The sequence below is a fragment of the Lissotriton vulgaris genome, chromosome 1_1 (genome assembly GCF_964263255.1).
Source record: "Lissotriton vulgaris chromosome 1_1, aLisVul1.2, whole genome shotgun sequence".
In the NCBI taxonomy this organism is placed as follows: Eukaryota; Metazoa; Chordata; class Amphibia; order Caudata; family Salamandridae; genus Lissotriton; species Lissotriton vulgaris.
The window spans coordinates 906,355,355-906,379,798 of NC_141685.1; positions in this window are offsets into that span (position 1 = coordinate 906,355,355).

Here is a 24,444-nt window from a genome sequence, read left to right on the forward strand (position 1 = left end):
ATGGCTGGCCGATCCGTGGTATTGTCATCCGTGGTCAGGATCGTTCGTTTCTGACCGCTGTGAGTTTTCCATTTCAGATTGTTGTGTGTCTTGGCTGTCGGAGGCTTCCGTTTCAGTTCTGGGCGTTGTTCTCTATTGCCACTGCGTGGTTTGCCTGCTCGACGCCACCCCTCAAGCCATTCGTGGGCTTCTTCCGGCTGTTCGAAGAACCACGTCTTGCCCTCCGTCACCACTCTGAGCTTGGCAGGGAATAACATGGAATAGGGAAGTTCTTGAGCCCTCAACTCCTTTTTTACTTCCAAGAAGCTTCGTCGGCGTCGTGACACTGCTACTGTGTAGTCCGGGAAAAAGGATATCGTTGAGTTCAGGAGTCGAATCGGTGGGGCTACTCTCGCAGTTTGTAAGATGGCGTCTCTGTCACGGAAGTTGAAGAGACGCGCACGCACCGGTCTAGGGGGCGCTCCCGGCCTGGGTCTACCACCTGGGACTCTGTGGGCCCTTTCCACAGAGAAAAAGGTTGACAGTCCTTTGGGCTGCAGCCGGGTTTATATCAGATCTTCCACGAATATGTCCATAGCCTGGGTCCCCTCACTCTCCGGAATTCCAAGGATGCGAACGTTGTTCCTTCGAGAGCGTCCCTCCTGGTCGTCCAGCTTCTCCACCATTGATTTGTTCTCCCGCTCGAGCCGGGACACCGTTTGTTGCAGCGTGGTAGTGTCCGTCACCAGGGTTTTGGTGACCTGCTCAATGTCCGTCACCCTAGCCGACATTTTCTGGAAGTCTGCCTGCAGCAGGGACATGTCCGTGGAGATAGTTCCCACCGTCGCCTGGACATTCGTGAGGGCTGCCATTATGTCGTCTAGAGGTATTTTGCGGGACCCGTCGCTCTTCGCGGGCTTCCCCGAGGAGTTACGCCCCTCTGGAAGGGGTGGAAAGTCCATCCCGTAGGCATATTTGTCCAGCTTGGACTGCGTGGTTTGGTTGCGTGGGCCTCGTCCTGCCTTATTGTCACTGCGAGAATCTGTAAGGCTCTCCTCCCGGTATATTTAGTTCCTGAAAGGTCCTCTCCAGTGGGTGATTGCCGGAGGGAGAGTGGGGCTGATAATGGACCCCCCTCTTCGAGGGTTATCTCCGTGCGCACTCCGGGCTCTGCGATGCCGCTGGTTTTTGCTTTTATTCCAGGGGACACCTGTCCGGTGGGCGACTGGGGGGGGGGGGAGGGAGGGATCTCCCACCTGCATGTGCCTGGATGATAGGGGACAGCCGCCGATATGTGGGTTGTTGCTCTCCCGGGTCTTTGGAGGCCTGTGTCTGCAATCTAATTTCGTCCCCGGCTGCGCTCCTGCTGCTAGTCCCCACCTTGCCTCCGTACCATTCCTTGAACACCAAACACGGAGTTTGAGGCACCTTCAGACCCAGACGTGTGCCGCTGTGGTCATGTGCAGTGTTCTTTTCTTTGTCGCGGGTCGCGGTCCGTCCCGCGTTCACTCCTCTGTGGGACGCAGTTCGCCTCGGCCGCCTCTCGCACCAGGAGGCTCTGTAAATCGAGGTCCCGGCCTCAGCTCGGTGGTAGACTGCGGCAGTCTGCTCTTGGCCAGCACTCGTTCCCGCCGTCGGATTTGCACCGGAGTTGTCCCGGTAGTCGCCGCTTGGTCCTGGCTGTCGGCGCAGGTGATTGGGGTGTATTAGTACAGCGGATTAGTATGCGGATCTGCTCGGAAGGCTACTTTACCGCCGGAGCTCCTCTAGTCAGCAGCCATCATGCACGGCTGCTAGCCACGCCCCCGCCTCATAAATTTTTGATACTTACATCAGACATATTATACCCCAGTTAAATTATGCTAGTACGAGGCTAAGCGATCATTATGGGTGCATCAGATGTTATTGCAGGGGCGCTGATTTCATGCATCTTGCCTTTTCGGCTTCCCAAATTTTGGCTTACTGCCAGGCTGTTTTCTCTATCCTTGAACAAATCTTACATCTGTCTTTGCACCTCTCTCCGGGCTGGTGCTACAATAACTTCCATTGGAAATGCTGGATGAGAATTAGGGTCTCCTGGCTCTAATGTTACTTCATGCTAAATCTAGGGTTGCCTGCTATTAGAGAAGGGGAAGAGTGCCCACTGTTCAAGAATGGTTTCTTTACATTGCACTTAATCAGGAACAGCTACCCGTAGGCTATTCAATGCTCCCACCTTCCAGCAGACCGAATGATATGTGGGGTCAGTTTCACGACTACCTGATGACACAATTGGCACCCACTTCTCCCTAAGGTTTCACATGTATGTGCGATCCATTGCCCTGATGCCCCACTGTTATCACTATGAATCAATTTGTTAATGTAGTTTTCTCCCCAAATGCACTTCACACCACTGCCTTATTTTTCTACATGCTATGTAACATGATTCTCAGTGGAAGCACCTCTCATTCCAATTGTAAACCGAATGAATTGGTATTTATTGACTGTATCGCCCATGATCCTGCAGCCATCTACTCTTGTTGTGTTTTTTTATCTTTGAAAACTTTAAATACAATTTAGTCACAAAATATACCGTTCTCTTGTACATATGCCAAAGTGGAAGTGCGGATATGTATGTACGAAGTTGTTTCTAAGAGTTCCCTTGAGTCTATGTAAATAAATTCCTTTGGTAAGCAACCCATTTTATATATTAGGGCATTCCTGAATCACAGAAGGGGCCACACAAGCATCTTCTGGTAATCTACAATGCCAAAGTACCCTGGGGGTGCAAGAAGTAGGCACAAATGCCTATTGTGCCCCCCAAACAGTTTTAGTAATATGGCACCTTATCTAGAATACCCAGAGCTCCCTTCGTACATAACACGTAATGCTCTCAATATGCATAATAGGCAGTACTCTCAGGAAGCAAACAACTCCAAATCTTCAGTGAGGCCTCAACCAAGTCTCCTTTGGAGTGTGTCACTAGTGCTCCTCTGATGCACGCTAACTTGTGCCCCCCTGCTGTACCACGTCTTGGGTCACAACTGTTAACACAGGAGTGGGTTGAGCAAACTGACACAAATTCAATTATGAGGGCTATGGGGAAAGGTAAGGTGGCTGAGTTAGGATGTGGTAAGGTAAAAAACACGTGTACAAGAAATAAAGCCAAATAGATGTCAATGCATCACGTGTCCGCAGTCAGTATGTGGATTGTATGAGTCATTTCATATGGTAGAAACTGATATGTCCAATTATGACACTCTCCCCTTACTTTGTGCACTGTGGCATGGCCAAAGAGTAGCACAAAAGTAATGAATGTATACTGGATGAATCAGTCAGAATTTTATTTTATTAATCTGGATTCATTCTGTCTTTTTTAATTCTTCATCTAGTCAGTTAGTTTTGTCCCCACAACTTTCAACAAGCATCCAGGTCTGGTTTTAGGGCCAGATATATCATTGCAAGGCAAACATTGGTTACAATTTGTTCCTAGTATTTTTGTGACTAGTTTAGAATTTTGCCAACCAACCTGATATACTAAGAGGTTAATTTCTCAAAATTCCAAATCGGATTGAGTTAGAATACGACCTCTCTAATTAAAATGCATTAGTTTGGTTGCAAATTGCGAATCAATCTGATTGTCCAAAATCTAAGGAATGGTGGCCTGCAAGTGTCAGAAGACCACCATGTCAGTATTTGTGTTAAAATATTTTTTCTAAGCAGACTATTTTTAAAAAAAAAGGAAAACATGGCTGCTTTTTAAAAGAAACACATATATTTTTGAGAAGATTCTCTGGACCGCTGTCTATTTCCCAGACAATTTTTTCCCAAGTATCCAAAGGAGAAGTGTTGTAAATAAATCAGTCCCCTAACGTGAGGTCTGCAACTTTTCAATGGTTTTCAAATGGAATTCCAATTGCAAATCATTGATAGATCAATACTGTACTCTTATTTAGAAGGGACATCCAAAATACTCCCTTTCCAAATACAAAATCGGCATCACTTTGCAATCCTATGTTAGTAGTTGGTGACATTTTACTGACTCCTAAAATGGATTTGGTACATGGCGAAAAATTATTTTGCAGTTTTAAACAATGGATCAGAGAGTTTGCAAACTCAAAAAAGTATCATTCATCACCCTTTTGGAACAACGGTAGGTACATGGACATTTCTACAGTAGAATAGCTTTTTAATGTGAGACTCCATATGAAAAAAATCACCTTGTACAATGAGATGTTACGGATAGTAGCAAATAATCATATTTACTAATAGTGGAATGGAGGCTGAGGTCAGTTTCTTGACAGCAAATAGCAGATGGACAGAATGTATGCCTTTGCATCATAGTTAGTTGGCATTAATCAGGTGCCTGGAGAGAGAAAAATAGTGCATCACTCACTGGCTCCTACCGAACCTTCCTCCTCCTAAATATTCATAGTTATCAACTAAAATAAATATTTATTGGCAAAAGATTTCAGATGGTAGTCTCTCTTATGGAAAGCACTAGAGAGGGCGAGGAGCTTCGATTACTTAGGAGTCAAGGAAATGGGGATCTCGAAGTAGAAAGAACAACTAAGCAAAAGCATGGTCCTACTCGAGCACAGAGCAAATGCTATCAAAAGGTACTCTTAAAACCAACGAACTTGCCTTATATAAGAAGATCTCCTCACTGTTAGACGGGTGGTCCCCGAAATTCCTATCCTGGTGGGGCAGAGTAGAAACTTTAAAGATGATGATCACGCCACACATAAATTATTTAAAAAGTATGCTACCCATGCTATTGTCAGAGGACTTCCTCTCTAAAATACACAAGATTTTTAATGTATTTCTATGGCAAAATAAAAAACCAAGAATATCCTTACGTAAACTCCAGCTGCCGAAGGATAGAGGAGGTGTAGGCTTACCAAACTTTAGATGCTATCAGACTGCCTGTTTATGCAACCAGGGAGAAAATTGGTTCCACAGCTTTCAGGAATACACTCCTGTATTGATCCAAGTTGAAAAATCAATCATTAATAACCTACTGCTGCCTGCTATAATGACTATGGACGCCACAGCCTTTCCCCATTCTAAGTATGTATTTGTTAATACTAAAAGGGCTCTCCTCAACCTAGAGAGACACTGTAAGGCAAAAATAAAGTTCTCCAAATCCAATCTTACATCGTATTGGCTTAACCCGGCAATAAAAGATGAAGGCCAACTTCTCTTCTGGGAAGATTGGTCCAAGAAAGGAGTGAACTTATTGCAATATGTTTTTGAGGGATCCACACCCCTAACCTTTGCCACCTTACAAAATCGATTCAATCTCCAACCACTTGACTTTTACAAATTCCTACACCTCAAAGCACTCGTAGCTACCAGAGCCATTCAACCAAGGAATGCTACAATCTGCCATAAGCTAACACAACTCATGTCACTGGGCCATATGGTTTCTAAAATGTATAAGATTCTGTTTCCTATGCCTCAGAAAACAAATAGAAAATGTGAACGAGACTGGGAAAACGAACCTAATTCCTCCAAGGTGACTTTTGACTGGAATAAAATCCACCTCACACCTTTCTGCAATAAAATATCACTGATATTGTCGCAGACTAAATTTATGTTGATAAATAGGTCGTATTGGACTCCGGAAAAACTCTTCAAGCTCAAACTCATAGAGAACCCGCTCTGTTGGAACTGCAAGTCAGAGGTGGGCAACCTTGCGCACATGCTCTTTTATTGCCCATTGTTGCAAAAGTTCTGGGATAAGATCTATAATCATATCCACCATACCTTCCACTATAAACCACCCAGGGAATTCGCGTATTTCCTGCTAGGGGCGATTGATCCGAACATAGCAAGAGACCATGACAGACACCTACTGGACCTCATGATGACACTTGCATGCAAGGTAGTACTCAGCAAATTAAAGAATACTTCAGATGTATCTTTCAAAATCTGGCAGGAATGGTTGGCGTCCCTGAGGAGATCTGACAATAACGCCCTCCATTCATCCCCTTGGCAAAAACCCCATACCAAATTGTGGAGTTTACTCGATTCGTTGGAACTATGTTACGATCCGCCTTAGACAATTTGCCTTGCTTTACGCCTGTAACAACATACTGACAACATACTGTACATCTGTGCCTGTTATGTGAGCTCGCAGTCCTCTTACTCTTTACACAATGCTTAATGGTATGTTGTTGCTGCCTGACCCCCCTCCCTCACACCTTCCCTCCCTCCTTCCCTTAATGCACGGTTCCAATACTTTATATATGGATGGTGAGACGAATACTTCCATTTATCAAGAATACATATAGAATCCACTGCACGCACCTTTTAATTACTCAAATATTAATGTTTGCTAGACATAACATCATCTGCCTTCAGCTTGATATGTGTCCAACCACACATTATCTCCTGTCTCCCAATATACGTTATGCCATCCGTATGCCATCGACCCATTTTTAAGTTTTTTGATGCGGAGACCAGACAGATTATAGTCCAAGCCCTAGTTCTTACCAGATTGGACTACGCCAGCTCTCTGTTTCTGGGTCTAAATCAGGCCGAGCTATCCCGCCTCCAGAGGGTCCAAAATGCGACGGCCAGGATGCTAGTCGGCCTCCCGAAGTTTGTCTCGGCTCGTCGAACTATCCAAGATCTCCATTGGCTACCGGTAGGGCAAAGAATTAAGTTTAAAGCTCTCTGCTTAACTTTTAAAATGCTTAAATTAGCCTCCCCTCCTATTCTCTCACAGACTATTCTTCATTATGTCCCTGCCAGAGCCCTCCGCTCTGCTGGATTAAATCTTGCCATTGTGCCACGTTTTAAAAAAACTAGAATGGGTGGACGCTCTTTCTCAGTGCTGGCTGCAGCCCTTTGGAACTCCCTGCCAGCCCCTCTCCGTTCCATCCCTGACTTGCTTCCTTTTAGGAAGGCATTAAAAACCTTCCTATTCTCTACAGTTTAGGCCCTTTTTCTTTGACCTTCTCTGATGTGTTGTGTTACTCAAATCTCCAAAGCGCCGGGACGCCACTTGGCTGCGGCATCCGTGCGCTATATAAAATAAAATAACATAACATAACATAACATAACATGCCTCAATTTGCTTTTGTACTTACTGTGAACCAGTATTTGATCTTTATTGTGTACTTGTTGCTGTCTTTCTTTTATATTTTGTGTATTTTTGTATTTTTGCATTATTTGTATTTTTGTATCATTTGTATTATTTGTATACTCAATAAAAAAAAGATTTGAAATAAATAAATAAAAAAATTTAGCATAGGCAAACAAGCTCTTGTGCAGTCTCACTGGCCCTGAAAGTATAGCATGGTAAGGCGCAAGGGGCCTCTCTTTTTGAAGCTGAGACTTCGGGTTGTACTGATGTCTCTTCACTCACTGCTACAGAAAATACATTTGTCAGATGGCTGGTTTCTATTCCCAGCAGCACACCACTAACCCCCTTATTATTTGATTTACGAATAAAAAGAATTGCAGCTCTGGCCGCTCTTAGACCACTTGTTTATTGGGGTCACACCTGAGCTAATGGAATTCAGAGACTGTCTTGTCGACCTGCTTTCTGTTGGAAGTGTGAAATCAGTTCCCTGGGTTAAACTTGTTTTTGACTGGCTAAGTAAACTTGTTTTGCTAAGGCTATGGGCCAATCTGGGAAAAATGTGCAAAGCTGATCTTAATAGCTTAAAATCCAGTTACTAGGCTCATATCCAAGACGGCTATATTACCAACCAGTTAATTGGCACATAGACAAATAGATCCAGAGATATTAACCATTCTCTTGTTATGAGGTATTTTTAGATCTTGTCTCCTCCCACTCGCCAAAAGCCTCTACATTCGTTTTCGTTTTGACACTTTACTTCTCAAGTCCTTTACTAATAAATGACACAAAGACCCAGTCTCTGGTATTTGCCCAGTGTGTGGCTTGGGAAATGAGGATGAGATACACACATTCTTTTTTGTCGTGGTTATCTTGGACTGTGCTGGAAATGGATTATTCTTCTATGTCGCGATCTGGAGTTGACATTTAGGCATCGATTCATCAAGGTAAAATCCGCTCGCAAAGGGGCAGATTCTCAGAATCTGCCCCTTTGTGACCGGTATTTTTGCGTTTGGGATGCATCATCCCAAATGCAAAAATCGCAAATTAAGAAATCACAAAATTGCGATTACTTGCATTTAAGGAATCTCAAATTGAGATTCCTTAAATACAATGCATTAAAGTTTAAAAAATAGCGATTTCGCTAATAGGGCTCGAAAACTACCATGAAGTTGAACTTCATGGTAATTTGCAAAAACTTTGAAAAATGCACTAAAGTGCACTTTTCAAAGTTTCATGTTGCGCACACACATGCCCTAAGGGCATGTGTGTGCGCAACATATGTGCGCAAATCAATTTCAGGGGTGCAACAGGGTGTCCTTTGGACACCCCTGCACCCTTGAAATCACATTCCAAATTTGCGATTCGCTAATTGTGATTCGCAAATTGAGAATGTCTTCCCATTCATTCCTATGGGCCTCTAGGCCCAAAGGAATGAATGGGGAGGTATTCCTTAATTGCGACTCGCAATTTGCGAGTCGGTATTAGGGAATTTTAAGAAATCACTATTTTTTTTAGTAATTTCTTCATGCATTGCATTTTGCTATTCCTTAATAGCGAATCGTTATTTTTCGCTATTAAGGAATAGCAAAATGGGTTCTCGATGCATCTGGGGGTAAGTGGCCTTCAGAATTCTAAAAATTGATACTACTCGTGCAACAGTCATTGCCACTATTACATTTATACAGGCAGACTGCTACAAAGATTTCAGATTACAGACTGTGGCGGCCAGTGATTAGGACACTTCTTAACTGCTGTTTAATTTTAACAATGCTTATTTTACATAAATGAAAGGATGAATTGTATGTGTTATTATGCTACGTATTGCTTGTTTTGCACGTAGCCCTTTTCTGACTTTTACACCTTGTTCTGTACGCCAGTTACGACAACATGAATGATTTCCCAATAGCATTTGTTCTTTTTAATATGAAATGAGTCATGTGATTTAAAAAAAAAATATATATATATATGTTGACGTATTTATTCTATTGCCTTGTTTATATATACTTTGATGGTACTTGGTTACTGAATAAAGTGTATTCTACTGCTACCAGTGCCTCCTATGGGATGAAAGGTTGCCACATTACTATTCTTTTAATGTAGATATTTTTTTAGGCATGTTGCAAAATTCCCCAAAAAGTTATTGGAGAATTTCAGCCGTGAACTCAGTTCCAGGTAAACTACGTCAACCGTGTGACAACATTTGATCAATCACTGCTATTTTTCACACCTAAATTTGAATAGCACAACAACATCCTCCCAACACAAAACACATCCTTGTAAACAGGACTCGCCGCTTGTCCGGTCAACTGCCAATTTACTTCCCCCGTCAATTTCCTCTCTCCTAAATTAGAAGAAAGTCAATTATAAAATAAGTGCTTCCTCGCCAGGGCAGGATTGGTAATCAGTCTGATTAGCAGACCATGTCTGCCGGGGTGATTGAAATGCTTTCCTAATAGGAAAAGAGATCAAACCCTCATTACATATTTCAATTAAATTGGCTTTATTGTGGTCCGAGACACGCATTGGTGGCCCCATAGTCTGAATTCCGGTATTAACGCTAAGGGCGTGATGGAGAGCCGGCTAAGGCTGAGCCGCAAATATTTGTCTTGCACGGTTTAATTAGTTCTCGATTCCTTTGTAAACACTTCTTCGGAAAGCGGGCTTTCCAAAGTTTACTGAAAAAAATACTACCTTGAAAAATGAGTACATGGCAGCCCAATATTAATCCACATGTTGATCCTGAACAAGAGCACGTTTTCATTTTTCCCCTCGATGAGGATTTTGTGTCATAAAGAAGGCGCTGCTTTGCAATTAAAGGTGAAGCCATTTTAATTCACATCCAATTAGTGTTTTAAAAAAGTTCTCATCAAAGGTCATTTCTGTTCTTGAAATCGCTATTAAATCTTTTAAGCAGACTGACGCACTAAGTACCACGAGGTCTGTTCTCTGTGCTCGTTATATAGATCTTCTATGCCAAATAATCTGAGCCCTCCCAGTTACTCCCCTGCTTAGCAGTTACAGGTTGGTGGTTGCTCGTTGGGGATTGGTAGTGAAACTCAGTCCAGTCCTCGTCCGATAGGTTCTCTGCTATCATTAATCGAAGCCTTCACTTTCATCCAGCACTTGAAGGAATCCCACCGGTACTTGTGCGAAACCCCGAACCTTGGTAGCAATATTTGTGCTCACCTTCACGTATACTATTGAGGCCTGTTGTGAAAGCAGAAGTTTTTTTGGTAAGGGTGCGCATGGAAACCTGGAACGGTGGCCAAAGGGGGGTGGTTTTGTTGTAGGAGCATTATCCCATATGGGCGCTCAAGCAAATATGTGTTAAAAGTCATTGTTTAAAAGGATGTCAACGTTTAACGTGAACATGAAAAATCGAGGTGTTTGGGCTAGGGGCCTGTGTAACCTCACGACATTAGAGTGGGATGGAGAGGGGTGAATCGGGGTGCAGTGGGTTAGATAGGAGTGGAATGGTGTAGATTAGTGTGGAGTGTGGTAGATTGGAGTGGGACAGATTGGAATGGAGTGTTGCAGGTTGAGACACAGTTCAGTGGGCTGTTGTAGATTGGGATAGAGTGGGGTGTTGTGGGATTGATTGGAGTCGGATGGACTGGGTGTATTGGAGTGGGGTAGATTGGAGCGGATTGGGATAGGTTGTGGTATTTTGGAGTGGAGTAGAATGTGGTAGATTGGAGTGGGTGGATTGTGGTAGAGTGAAGTGGAGTGGAGTGGAGAGGGATAGAAAGCAGTGCAGAATGTAGTGTAGCGGGGTAAATTGTAGTGCAGTAGACTGTGGGGATTGAAGTATTGTGGGGTAGAATGAAGTGTAGTGGGGTAGATTAGAGAGGACTGCAATAGATTGGAGAAGAGCAGGATAGATTGGAGTGGAAATTGGAGTGAAGTGGGGAACATTTGAATGGGTTGGGGTAGATTGGAGTGGAGTAGATTATTGTGGAGTGGGGTAGATTGGAGTGGAGTGGGTTAGATTGCAGTGGAGCTGGTTGGATTGAGATAGATTGGAGTAGGGTGGATTGAGTTTGGTAGATTAGAGTGCAATGGGGTAGATTCAAGTGGAATGTAGTAGATTGGGGTAATGTGGAGTGGGGCAGGTTGAAGTGGGGTGGGATTGATTGGGTTAGATTGCGTGGAGTGCTGTAGATTGGACTAGAGTGGGGTGGGGTAGATTGGAGTGGAGTGAAGTGGGAAAGATTGGGGTAGATTGGAGTAGATTGGGGTAGAGGGGAGTAGGATTGATTGGACTGAGGTAGATTGGCATAGATCAAAGTGGAGGGGATTAGGGTAGATTGGAGTTGGGTAGATTGGAGTGGGGTGGATTGTGGTGGATTGAAGTCGAGTAGATTGGAATGGATTGGTATAGATTGGAGTAGAATGCGATAGATTGGGGTGGAGTTAGGTAGATTAGTGTGGAGTGAGTCAGACTGGGGGTCAGGTGGGATGTATTGTGGTAGACTGGAGTGGGATGGCTTGAGATAGATTGGATCGGGGAAGATTGTGTTATATTGTAGTGGACTAGAGTGGAGTAGGATAGATTTGGGTAGACAGGAGTGGAGTGTGGTAGATTGGGGTAAAGTGGAGTGGGGTAGATTGGAGTGAAGTCTGGTACATATCGGTAGATTAGAGTGGAGTGGGGTAGATTGGGTGGGGTAGATTGGATTGGAGTAGATTGTGATAGATTATGGTGAAGTGGAGTGGGTTAGGTTGTAGTAGCTTGGAGTGGAGAGTTTTTGGGGTAGATTGAAGTGGAGTGGGTTAAAATGGGTTAGATCGGAGTGGACTAGGGTAAGTGGTGTGGAATGGAAGGGTGTAGAGTGGAGGCGTGTAGAGTGGAGGGGCATAGAGTAGATAGAGTGGCATGTCATAACTTGGAGTGGGTTAGAGTGAAGTGGCATGGTGTGCCATAGAGTGTCTTAGAGTGGAAACTTAGAGTGGCTTGGCATGTCGTAAAGCAGAGTGGCATCGAATGGAGTGGCATGGCATAGAGTGGAAGGGCACAGTGTAGGTTGAGTGTTGCAGAGTAGCGTACTGTGAAGTGGCATGGCGTGTCATAGGGTGTCTTAGAGTGGAGGATGTAGGGTGGAGTGGCATGTAGGTAGGTGGAATGGCATAGAATGGAATGGCGTGGCATAGAGCAGAAGGGTATAGTGTGGAGTAGAGTGTTGTAGAATGGAGTGGTGTAGAGCAGAGGGGAGAAATGTGGAATATAAATGGTGTGGTAACGCACTGCCGTTATGGACAGAATTGTTTCAATTGAAATGGCATTACATTTGCAAAGGCAGACAGTTTTACTGCTCACAATTGATAACAAGTAGAAATGTCAACACCCAGATGAATATTTATGTCTTCTTTTGTAGTGCAGGGCAGAGCAGCAAGTCATCTTGCTGCCCTGCATCACAGGGAAAGGGCAGGAAATTATTCACCATATTATTCCAATACGGCATATGCCTGTCCTTTTCCTTTGCACTGATGCCATTTTGGCAGCCTAGCACCAATGCAGACACCCTTGCACCATGGTGCAAGGGTGCCTGTATTGCATTCAGGATTGTTTTTGTGCGAAAGGGACGCCTTTCTGCACACAAACATTCCTGAGAGGTTTGTCCTCTTTCTGCAGAATGCAGCACACATAGAAAGAGGAAAAAACAAGGAAAAATAAAGATATTTTTCCTAACTACAGCTCTCCTGGGGAGTCGTATGTTTTGGCACATTCCCAGTTTTAGTTTAGCTTGTCTTTATTATATAATTACTTAAAATCATTACAAACATGTGTCGGCATTGCAACATTAAAAGCATTATAAGAAATTTGCATATAACATATTAAAAACAGACATTTAAACCCTAAAGGGAGTCAGTCTGTTCATGTATTGTCTTGATTAACATGCAAGGATGCGCTTTGTGCAAGAGACTATGGTGTACAAGGTAGAGCAATGCTTTATTGTACCAATTCTCGAAGGGAGAAGCTTTCTAGCTAAAGTGCCACGTGCCAGCTGTAAAATATTTAATAAACATGTATGATATATTACATTTTAAGCAGAGCAGTAAAAAGCCTAGAGAATATCGCCCTAGTCACGTATAATTTAATAAGCATGCAGTTTGTGCTAAGAGTGGAATGTGCAGATAGCCAAAATAGGGCCATACTCTATCAAGGCAAAATGTCAGAGTGTGACACCCCCAAGTGAGGACATTGCACACACTTAAGTGTCATGTGCTAGATCATAAAGTGTGTAAACTTCCTATGTTCCAGTGAAGTGCATCATGTCCTATGGCTAAAATTTGTGAGATAAAACACCAGTGGATCAGGTCGTGACTGTCACGAGCCTTCACACTTAGTTGCTGAGGATTTGCAAGATGGTCAGGCCTTCAGTTGTAGAGCTTTGTAAAAAAGAGAAAGGAACCCACACTTCATTTCATTTCACACCGTTTTGATTTGGGATGAAAACAGATAAACAAAGCTTAATATGTTTATCTTGGCGATTAATTGCGCCGTTTTATTTATCAATTTTATCAAAAGTAGATATCACTTCAGTCAAGAGAAGTATCAATGTCTTGAACGTACTCACCATGAGCGTACAACAAGAAAAATCAAAAAGTGCATGATTACACAACAATTTGACGCAAACATACAAAAGAGATTGAAACAACATACAACTAATAAATAATATACAAAAAACATGTGCTATCATTTCACAAGACAGGGGGAATTGTCAACATATTTCTCCGTAGCATTATTGTGAAATTATTGAATTTGACCAACAAGGAGCCTATCAATGGGTCTCCAATAAACAAAACAAAACGACCTTTCGGTAGAAATGTTAAGCAGGCTTATAGTTCCTAGCAATTTTAACTATTTATCAGAACTGAGGACTTGATCCTGTCCGCCTACGCGTTTCGAGTTTGGGAGGTTTCTTCTCAAACTCTCTTCAGGGCCAACTGAATTCTTTTCCCCGTTTGTTAAACCTCTGGGAATTAGAGGTGATTCTGTTCATCCAAACCACTTGTGTAGAATTTTCTGTGCGTTTTTCTGGATTTGTGGTACAAGGTGAACCATTATTTTGCTGCAATTTTCGATTTTAAAAGGTGTTCGATTTTCACACGGTTCGTATGTTTTGTTCTGCTCGCCGAATTTCAAAGTAGCCTTAGTTCTCAAAAAAGGGACCGGGTTTGTGCCGGTAGCCCTTCTGGAGCGCCCTCCGGTGCCGTATTTCTTTCAGCTTTGCAGCGTTCACCACTTCCTCATTCCTTCACACGAAGTTCAGTTGAAGAGCGGCATCCAGGAGCCTTCCAGCTTCAGCAATGAACTTGCCAATCCATGCAAGTTCCTTTGGAACAGTGGTTGTGTAGATCTGTATCAGGGCCTCTTTACAAGTTCTTGACCCATTTTGCAGAAAGATTGTTTTGAGATACACTTGCCACTGGTGTCGCAAAGCAGGACAGCGTCAACCAATATGCACACTTAATTCAATGTGATATTGGTACAGGCTGCACTCCTCATTATCAACAACTACGTTTTTCCAATGGCCCCTATATTCCCGTATGTGGAGGATTAAGAGTCTGGTGTTCTGTAAGCTTTGCATTTCCACTGCTGGTTTAAGGTATGGGTGACACGCAGTGTCTTCATGCGATTGGACAAGACCCTTTGCATCCGGGGAGTTTCTCATTTGTGTATGTATCCTGCTCCCTTGATGCGTACTTGCCTTGCACATTTACCACCTCTTTTAAGCTGTCCATTGTTAGCGATGGATCTGTTATGCTCTCTAAGGACAGGTTGAATGATTCTCTGGCACTGCTCAAGAACCTTGCCCAGCTGCTCTTTGTGTCTCAGAATTGTACATTCAGTACATCTCTCATTGATTCCAGATCCTCCCTGGACACACAGTAATATTATTTTATCAGATCTTACTGTGTCCATGTTCACAAGGTTGAATTCAAGCAGGATCAGTGTGTGCCTGGAATGCTCAATATTTTCCTAAAAGCAGCTGTATGATGATGCTCCAGTACCTTGCTGAGCATACCAGGGAAGGCATGAAGTCCATAGTTTATCTTAGGTAACAATTTCACCCTCAGATATCATCGGATCCCCTCTGTTGAGTAAACTTTTAGCTTGTGATGTAATATACATAGTGAATATATGGTCTTATCTGCTGCTGCCTGAGCCTGCAGGGTTGATTTGCCTGTGTCTGAGAACTGAAGACTCAGGTAATTATTTCTGCTGGCAGTGCTAATCCTTAATTGGCTAAGTTACCATTCCAGCTGATGTTTCTCAGTTCTGTGCCCAAATACCAGGACTTAAGTTTTCAAGGCATTTGCATGCAGAGAATTCTTGGTGTTGTACAAATCTAGTGTGTATAGGGCCTTCTTCATGCCAATCCTATTGTGGTCCAGTAACACCAAATCATTTCCATACTGCATGATGTGGAACCTAAAAGGGCCTACCTTGGGATGGAAGATATTTCATTTCAGGAGTGTCTCGCATAAGTGTGCAGTACACAGATTAAACAAAGTGGGAGCAATAACGCATCCCAGCTTTAGCCCTTTGTTTGTATAGATGTTTGCAGTTACATGGGTCTGATTGAACTTGGTTTGGAACCACGTGCCAGTGTACAGTGCTGTGATGGTCGCACGGATCTTTCTCGGTATTCCCCACTTTGCTAGTTTTGACCAGAGGATATTATGGTCAATGCCATAGAAAAGCAGCTCTGTAGTCAGCAATGCAAGAATAAAGAGGGAGCAATATAGATTCTATAACCTTGGCTGCGAAATAGGAAAGGGCAAAAGCATTATCCATGGTGGAAGAGTTTGGATTGAACCCTATCTGGTATTTAGGTATAATGTGATCCTCATCGATACAAGCCTCCAGCTCAATCAGGAGCACTTTCTCAAAAGCCTTGGCGTCAACGTCCAGTAAGGAGATCAGCCTGTAATTTTTCGGTCTGGAATTATTATGTATAGGATGCAAGATGGAACCTTTCAATGAGTCCGGAATAACTGATGTTAAGATGCATGTGATGAAAAGGCTATGCATGTAGGGTGTCCAAAATTCCTGATCTTCATTAAAGATACTACCCTGTAGGCCATTTGGTCTGGGGGCTACATCCTTCCAAATGCCCTTCACAGTGGGTAATGTCTCCCCTTCACTTACAATTTTTCGGGGCCCCTCCAAGTCTTCCAGATTATTGCCCACTACCTTTCTGTTGAAACCCCTGGTTTTATCTGGGTAGAGTAGAGTTTAGTTGAGTATGCCACACATTCATTGGCCGGTACGGTATTCTCTTTATAAGTTCTGACCGTATGACTATTGACAGAACCCCAAAATTCCCTTGACTTTCTGGGTGCTAGCAGGGAGTATATGTATTTCCATTCCTCCTCTATGTGTATTTGTTCCAGTATCCACATGTTTTTTTTGTGTGATTTCCTAGCCTCTTTCAGGATACTTTCCATTTGTGCACTCTTCTCTCTGTTGTGTAGGAGCACAGCCGGGCTGCACGTTCTTTTGCTCTCTTTGTAATCTTTGTTGTTAAAATTCAAAGTGAGACTTCTTATTATGGTCATCCTTTTGAAGTTGCATTGCTTGTGTACAGACAAAGCTTCACATAGCTTTTTCACTGTTATTGCACAATATTTCTCAATTCCTGTTATTCGTAGAGCACACGTTAGCTTCCACGTTAATATCTGGCCCGTCATGCTGAGCCCCATTTGATTCCTTTTATGGATGGACCAGCATTCATGGGGAGTATTTGGCCAGCAGGAATGTATTCCTCTTGCATCAAAGCACTCACATTAACTTAAATAGATATTAAGTGATGGTCACTTTCAGTTCTATGTTGGACTTTATAGATTTCACACCTCCTTAGGACTTTCTTTCTTAGGAAAAAATAGTCCAATGTTGAGATGTTTTTGAGAGTGGGCTTTGTTTTACCCTCTGCAAGCCCTGCTTGATCAGCAAATCTCAACGCAAATTCATTAATGGAGGCCTCCCTGGTGCAGAGTAAGCCAACGCAGCAATTTGAACTGCGTTGCTTCGCTCAAGATGTATGACGCCATGCAGGACTATTCAAGGTGGCCTTGCATGGCTTACTAAATCTAACGTTTTATTTGTTTCACTCTTGCACCAAGTTACGTGGTGCAAGAGCGACACAAAGGGGCTCATAAATATGCCCCCTAGTGTATTGATGTAGTTTTTTCATTTTCAAATATTTGTTACCACCACATTTCAGAATTACAAAAAAAATGTGCTTCATTTATACTGATAATATCTGAAATATGAGCACAGATCATGTTTGTTGTCTGCTAGAAAACATAATATCCTACAGCATCTCTTCCCAGATCGGTACCCTGCAGGATTGTCACCTAATTTCTCTCACTTTGAAGTCAGAGAAAGAAAAGTAAACACCAAACTCCCTTGGAAGAAAGAGCCTGACGTTTGACTTTTGTCTTTGAATGCACAACAAATATGACAAGATTAAAAAGGGATTTAAAGCACTGTTTACGGAAAGCGAGTGTTCAGAAGTATAAAGTAATCAAGGGTTGGTCAACTGGAGGGATGAATACAAGCTGCACAGCCTAAAGCAATCAAAGCCAGCAAATAAAAAGCAAGCAACTGTGAATTACAACCCATAAAGCCAATAGTATACAATGAGCAAAATGCATACCCAGGGAAGCTTTCAAAATGCCCCCAAGAAGTTGTTAGTAAACCAGACAGGTGTTCTGTTTGGTAGGCTTTGCCCTAAAAATGAGGACATATAAAAAAGTAAAATTTCGTAAATTTGTAACATAATCTCTCCCTGTTTTAAAGTGCTCTATCATTTCTGGGCTGGTTTTGCACTATAAAAACTGGAAATACAAATAATTATCAGCAGTAGGGAAGAATGGATGGGAAAGGGATAAAAACAAACATGGGGAAATGGAAGAAAAATAAAAGGAAAAGACATGACAAAAATAAGGAAGGAATGAAAAGGATAGCAAGGATATGCAATCATAAAGGCAAATGAGGCTGAAGAGAGGAGAGGAGGCAACCTATAAGAGATTAGTGAGACTGGAGAATGTAATCAATTGTAGAGAAGCACTAAAGAGGGGGGCAGGAGAAATGACACAAATCGGAAAAAAAAGGGAAAAATAAAATGTATCTATGATAAATTAAACATGAATGAAAACAAAAAGGGAAAAAGAAAATGTATCTATGATAAATTAAACATGAATGAAAAATTGATATGAAAGACACTTGTAGAGTTGAATTAAGCAAACTAGTGAATGTGATTAATATAGAAAAATTCCAGGATCAGGTTTTCTCAATAACGCCTCATCAGTATTGGTTTAATCTAGTTTACTTATGGCGGGGAAAATATAAATCATAAATACAGAAATAAATCTGCACATTTGCCGCAGAAAAGGCTTAAATAATATGTAATCATATGTCCTTCAGATCTTGTCCACTAAAAACACCAAAAAGCTATTTTAAGTTTTTTCGGTGCCCAGCAGCCTATGGGATTGTTTGTAGAGGTTTATTGCTGAAAAGTAAAATACAATTGACCATTATTTGTTTCCTCTCTCTGGGTCCGCAATGTTTGCAAGAAGGTCTGGGACAGGGATAGTGAGTGATTGTGGCTAGCCTTAAATAGAGCAGGGCCCTTGCTGTGAGACACAGTGGTCTAGTCGGTGATTGGCCACTGGTTGAAGGGTTTTGAAAGCTTAGCCAGCTGCGGTTCACTTGTCAGAAATGTCTCAATGAGGAAGAGGATCTAAAAGGCAGATTGGGTACACCACCATTTTATGGTGGGCCATCCATCCACTGAACTCTAAATGGCAGTACAAATCAGGACAAAAATGTGAATCTTATCTATGAAACATGAACTATAAATAGGCTATCTGGTTTAAGGTTTAAACCTTTAATAACTGATAACCCCCCCAAAGGAAAATAGCCATCACCGGTGTAAACATATAAGCACAGAAAAAAACACCTTTGTGACCACAAACTAAGTGCAATTCAAAGAAAGGAAAATATGAGTGAAAGAGTCATTTTTGTTTCTTCCTGGAGGGGCCAATACAATGTAACTTTGTTATACAAGGCAGCAGCAAGAAAGACTGGGCTAACATTTTTCTGCTTGAGATTTGTTGTTTTGGGATGTCACTAAAATATTGTATCTTCTTCCTTCTTCTTTTTCAGTTCTGTGGTCTTTGGTCTAAAGATGCAGTGTTTAGAAGCATGCTTTAGGTCTTATTTAGTTATTTTATAAACTGTAGAGAATCAGGAAATATAAAAATTATATTTTATATTTTGGCTACATTCGATTTCACTGACGGGTAAAAATGGCTGGCTTCATAGGAATCTTTCTCAATATGTACCATCACATTCACCCACAGACAGAGAATGGGTGAAATTCTTTGATACATCAGACCCCTTTTCTAGCGAGTCAGTATTGATTGCCAAACACCCTAGGCTTTAAACATTCAATGCAAGTTGTAGTGATAGGTATATGTGAAAAGAATGTTGTCAACAAGCGTCTGAGATCATGGTGAAAACATGACACTAGATGTTGCTAAACATGGAACGCAGTGTTACTTGGAGAGCTGCTGAAAAAAGTTCCTACCAAGTTCAATAAAGTTTGAAGTGATATTGTTTGCATTTGCAGTAATTCAGCTATGTTTATGAAAAAGTTTTATGATGACCTGCCAAAGTCTATACCTGAGCTGAAGTGCTTCCCTGTAAGAGATCCTTGTCACTTGCTAGATGGTATGCTGAAAGCATCTTTACATTCTTCAGAGTTAATGAAGAATGCTATTGACTTTGTAGTCCATTCTGATGCACTGTTTTGTTATGCCCCGGAACTAAAATGCAAATATTTCTCATTTTGTGCTTAGTATGGCATTAAAGAAAGAGTCATCCTAAATGTGTCATTTAGACAGTGGTTCTCAGTCCTAGAGGATGTGAATGCCATATTATCCATGTGGCAACCTTTTACAGAATTTTGCTTGGTGATGATGCCAAAGGCTAGAAATGTGATGATCTTTGGTTGCATATTGATAGTGGTGTGAAAAAGTACAGTCTACTGCATACTTAGGGTTTTACAGGAAAATACGACTGTCATAGTGGACACAATCAAAATACTAGATTCTGAAAACACCCTTGTCTACCAAGTGTTCCGCGTAATGGTGGATGTGAAACATCTCCTTGCGAGTAGGCTGGGTGACACTTTTAGTGACTTTGGCACTGTGACATGCTCCATGTTAGAATTCTTTCCAGTTAGTAAGCAAAGAAATATTGATGAGCAATTCAGGATTTTAGTATTCTAGTCTATGGGAAATGGCTTGCAATCATGTATAGAAATATCCCTTCACCAACCATGGCATTTGAATTTAATGAAGCCTCACTGAGGTACTCTGCACAAGTTCTAGATCCCTTCTTTTTTTCTCTCCAGACTTTGAAAAGTACTGCTTCATTTTTGACTGCTTCAATTAATGAAGGCATATGTGCCCAATTCAACATTTATGTTGCAGAACATGTCCTTGAGAATCACAATCTTCAGGTAATCCAGTATTGCCATGGAAAACTATATCATTTGCCAGAGTTAGAAATTGTGTGCTGGCTGTTTTGGCATTGCCCGTCTCTAGTGCAAATGTTGAAAGGGCCTTTTCAAAGGAAAACCTTTATATAAGAAGGAAAGATCAAGCGTGCCTGACCAAAGACTCACTAAAAAAGTACTGTATGGTGTACTACAAAAAGTTTGATTTGTAAAAATGTATTTGGATTTCATATACCCTGTATACACGCCATCTATACACATGCACTGTCAGTGTAAAAAGCAAGCAATAATTAAAAACAAAACATTCCATAACCACTGGAAAAACACTGTTTCTGTTGTTTTTAATGGTGCGTAAATGTATAACCATTGATAACCACTGTCTTTTTAAGGTATTGAAAAAACTGAAAAACCCCACCAGAATTTACCAAAAATAGAAACTGAAAACAGGAAAGCCTAACTATAAACTTTTTAAGCGAGAGAAGAGTCATAGAGTCCAATTACCAGACTGAAGCAACATCCTTCAGACAAATACTTCCAAAACTGATTAGCACGGCCCTTCCGAGAAACTAAACCTGGGTTTGGATAAGAGGACATCATTCTAGGAATGGCTCAATTAAGGACTGTGATTCCCAAACAGGAATATAGAAGTACACCATACACTCAGATAATATAATTAACTCCCCTAGAAGAGAGGTGGGTCAGAAGACTGTAGTGCCAATGGTTTTGAATGTTGTCAACCTCTACCACAAATGTACACTTTTAAAAAATAGGATTACAGGTTGAAAGGCAAAATAGAAGGGATGGGGTCATTCTGGCCCTGAGGTAGCCACCATAAGACTGTTACAGAAAAATGTGAGTTGTGTACAGGCTTGTAATTGTAGTTTTATTACATTTACTATAGTATACAAAAATCAGTTTCTTAACCCTTGTATTGCTAAATAGGATAGTAGATCTCAATATTTGGAAATAATTCAGGTATTGTCTTGCATGCAATTTTGTATAACATAGAGGCTATTTCAGCTGTTTATAAATTTCCATGTGTGATCTAAAATGGAATTCATGAATTATACAGGGTTGTCAATGTCATGCACTTCCATAATACAGCAATATACTTGCAAGTAATCATATAATTCCTCAAAGGTTTTTCAAGTGTTTTAAACAATTTCTTGTATATAGTGGGTTTAAAAATATATCAATATATTGTCAAATATTTATATATATATTCTTGTAGCCCTGAATAAGTCCCAGGGGGATTTAATGCATTGGCTATGGCTGCAATCAAAAAAATGATTTGATAAATGTAATAATAAAGAAGTGAATAACCACACATGGGACTCCTCTGTTATGTTCTATTGAAACATGGAAAACTGAGTTACAATATATGAATACCTAAATTGAAAATGTCACTAAATTGGTGACTTTTTTTGAGTTCTGAGTAGCACAAATGTTGTTCTCATATGGTTATTACCATACAAGGGGTTTATGGTGGCTGATCCACTCTACTCGTGCACTATTTTCTTTTATGAGTTCTGTTTATAATTGATTACCCATATTGTGGTGATAACTGCGGTGTAATTTTCTCCAGTCACGTATTGTAAATCATTTGTTGTCATCATCGGATTTGTACGTGCTTAAATGGCTCAATTTTTTCAATCTATACCATAACAATTAAAAGACTTATTTATGAGACTCCTTGCGTCTACGGAACGTCACTTTTTCATATATAGATACAACACATTCCTGCCCTTTTCTTTTGCCGTTGGGAAGTGCAGCAGGAAGGCCTTCAGCGCTGCCCTACACAAAACCTCATAAATGAGGCCCTAATATTTATTGGAGAACCACAGGGTTGCGATGGAATGCTGGAAGATCATTCCATACAGGCAGCTGCGGCCCGTGCAGGTAAGAGTGGTGGGGTGTGGGGGAAGGTGAGGGGGATTTCAACGGATGATGACGAGGGAAAATTAAATGAATAAATAATTTTTACTCATCATCGTCCGTTGATATTCCCAGCTCCCCCCCCCCTCTGCCCCCCCCCCCGGTTCCCAAAGTTTCTACCAGCACGGGCCGCGGCTACATACGCCACTAGCTGATCACTAGGAATAGCCCTTCAGCATCCTGTAATGGATTTCTTCTGTCACATGGATTCCTCTGCTCTTATCAAATGCTGAATACAAGGGACCAGATTTGTGCCTTGGGGCCACAGATCTCTAATGTAGTATTCTGGTGTCTTGTCAGATAAATTCCATTTTAATGGGAAAACCTGTGCTTGTGAGACTTATTACTGGTAGTGATGGCACAAAGGAGCTAACTTTTCCACAGAGAAAATAAAGGGCCTCATTTTTGCGCGGGAACACCCCTCATGTATACATTATACCTGAAGCAGGTATAATGTAGCCCAGGGGTTTACAAAGTAACACATCTGCTTAGATGCGTCACTTTGTAAATAGTGCACAACAGGAGGCATGTTTTACGCCGCCGATGCGTCACAAAAAGTGACGCATCGGAAGCGCAAAACTGAAGCAAGGCCTCATAAATGAGGCCAAAGTGTTTAAGCAGTACTGAAACAATTGTAAAGCCAAGAAATCAATCAATAAAATTCCCAAGTCAATTTTGTAAAAAAAAAGGAATTTGTTGATTAAAACAATACTAAAATGACAACTCTTGGATTAGGGAACGAGGGGCATAGAATGTTTGAAGAAAATGTAAAAAAGAAGCATAGGAACAATGGTTGGTGAGCAAAAGTAGCATTACAGAAAGCAGCTACTGGTCTTGAACCAAAAAGAAATTACATTTTCCAGCTGACTTCCCATGCTCCTAAAAGTTCGGAGGAGAAGGGACAGAGTCAGTTATCCTATTTAGTATACTCAAGTGCTTGTAAACCTCAAACTGGGGCTTTGGCTACTGATTCCAGGGTGATATAGAGTCTGCTTCCTTCTGTATATGGCCCCAGCCAAAAGCCTGGTTCTGACTTTTTCCAAAGGTTAAATAAGTCCAGTTGGGATCATTTCATTGTTTTCCAGCTTCTACGAGCTCTGCTCATGGGCTCCAGCCTCAGATTTCAAGGGAAGATAGACCTCTCTACACCTGTCTCCTACGGCTGTTGCTAAAACCCAGTTCCAGGAACCCGCAGAGCCCTTCTTCACATGTACATTCTTCTTAGGGACACACCCAGCAGTCCAACCACACAGGGATTGCTGAGTCCTTCAAAACTGCCTTAGCTTTGTTTTTATGTCTCTGACGACCTTCTCTTAAATCAAGCAGTTTCAGTTTTTGGGTAAAAGAAAAAGTGTCTAGCCCCTGGTATATTTCCAAAAACAGATTAACTGCAGTATATTCCAATTCTGGCCTTTACCATGTGAAGTTGTGTTCTGGTGTGTTGGAACATTTCTAGTAGTTGCCACTGGCTATAAAACAATAATCTATCCTCAAAAGTTTCCAATAGTCAAACATCCTCCTGGTTTTCTCCCAGAAAGCTTCTGCAGAGCAAAAGTCTTTACTCTTCCCATGAAATATGGCCAATATGTAGAAACTCCTCCTTGTATCTCCACTCTGGCACTTGCACCAATGTGGTTACTGCCCCGCTGGTGTTTCATAGGTGGCTGCGGTGTACATCCACTCGTTACGGGCAGTCATTGCCGTTGAGGTAGGTGCTCTATACACTAGGGGTACCAGTGCCTGCCCCCGGTCAGAGCAAGATGTGCAGCACATTGAATAGAATACCATATGGGGAACCACATCATGTTTGGATGAGTCATATTAATGTGGTAGCATGTGGAATAATGACTTTACACTCCAGCACTTTGGCTGCAAATATCACTAATTGCTTCTCACTGGCATCAAATGCTGGTTGGCAAGTTG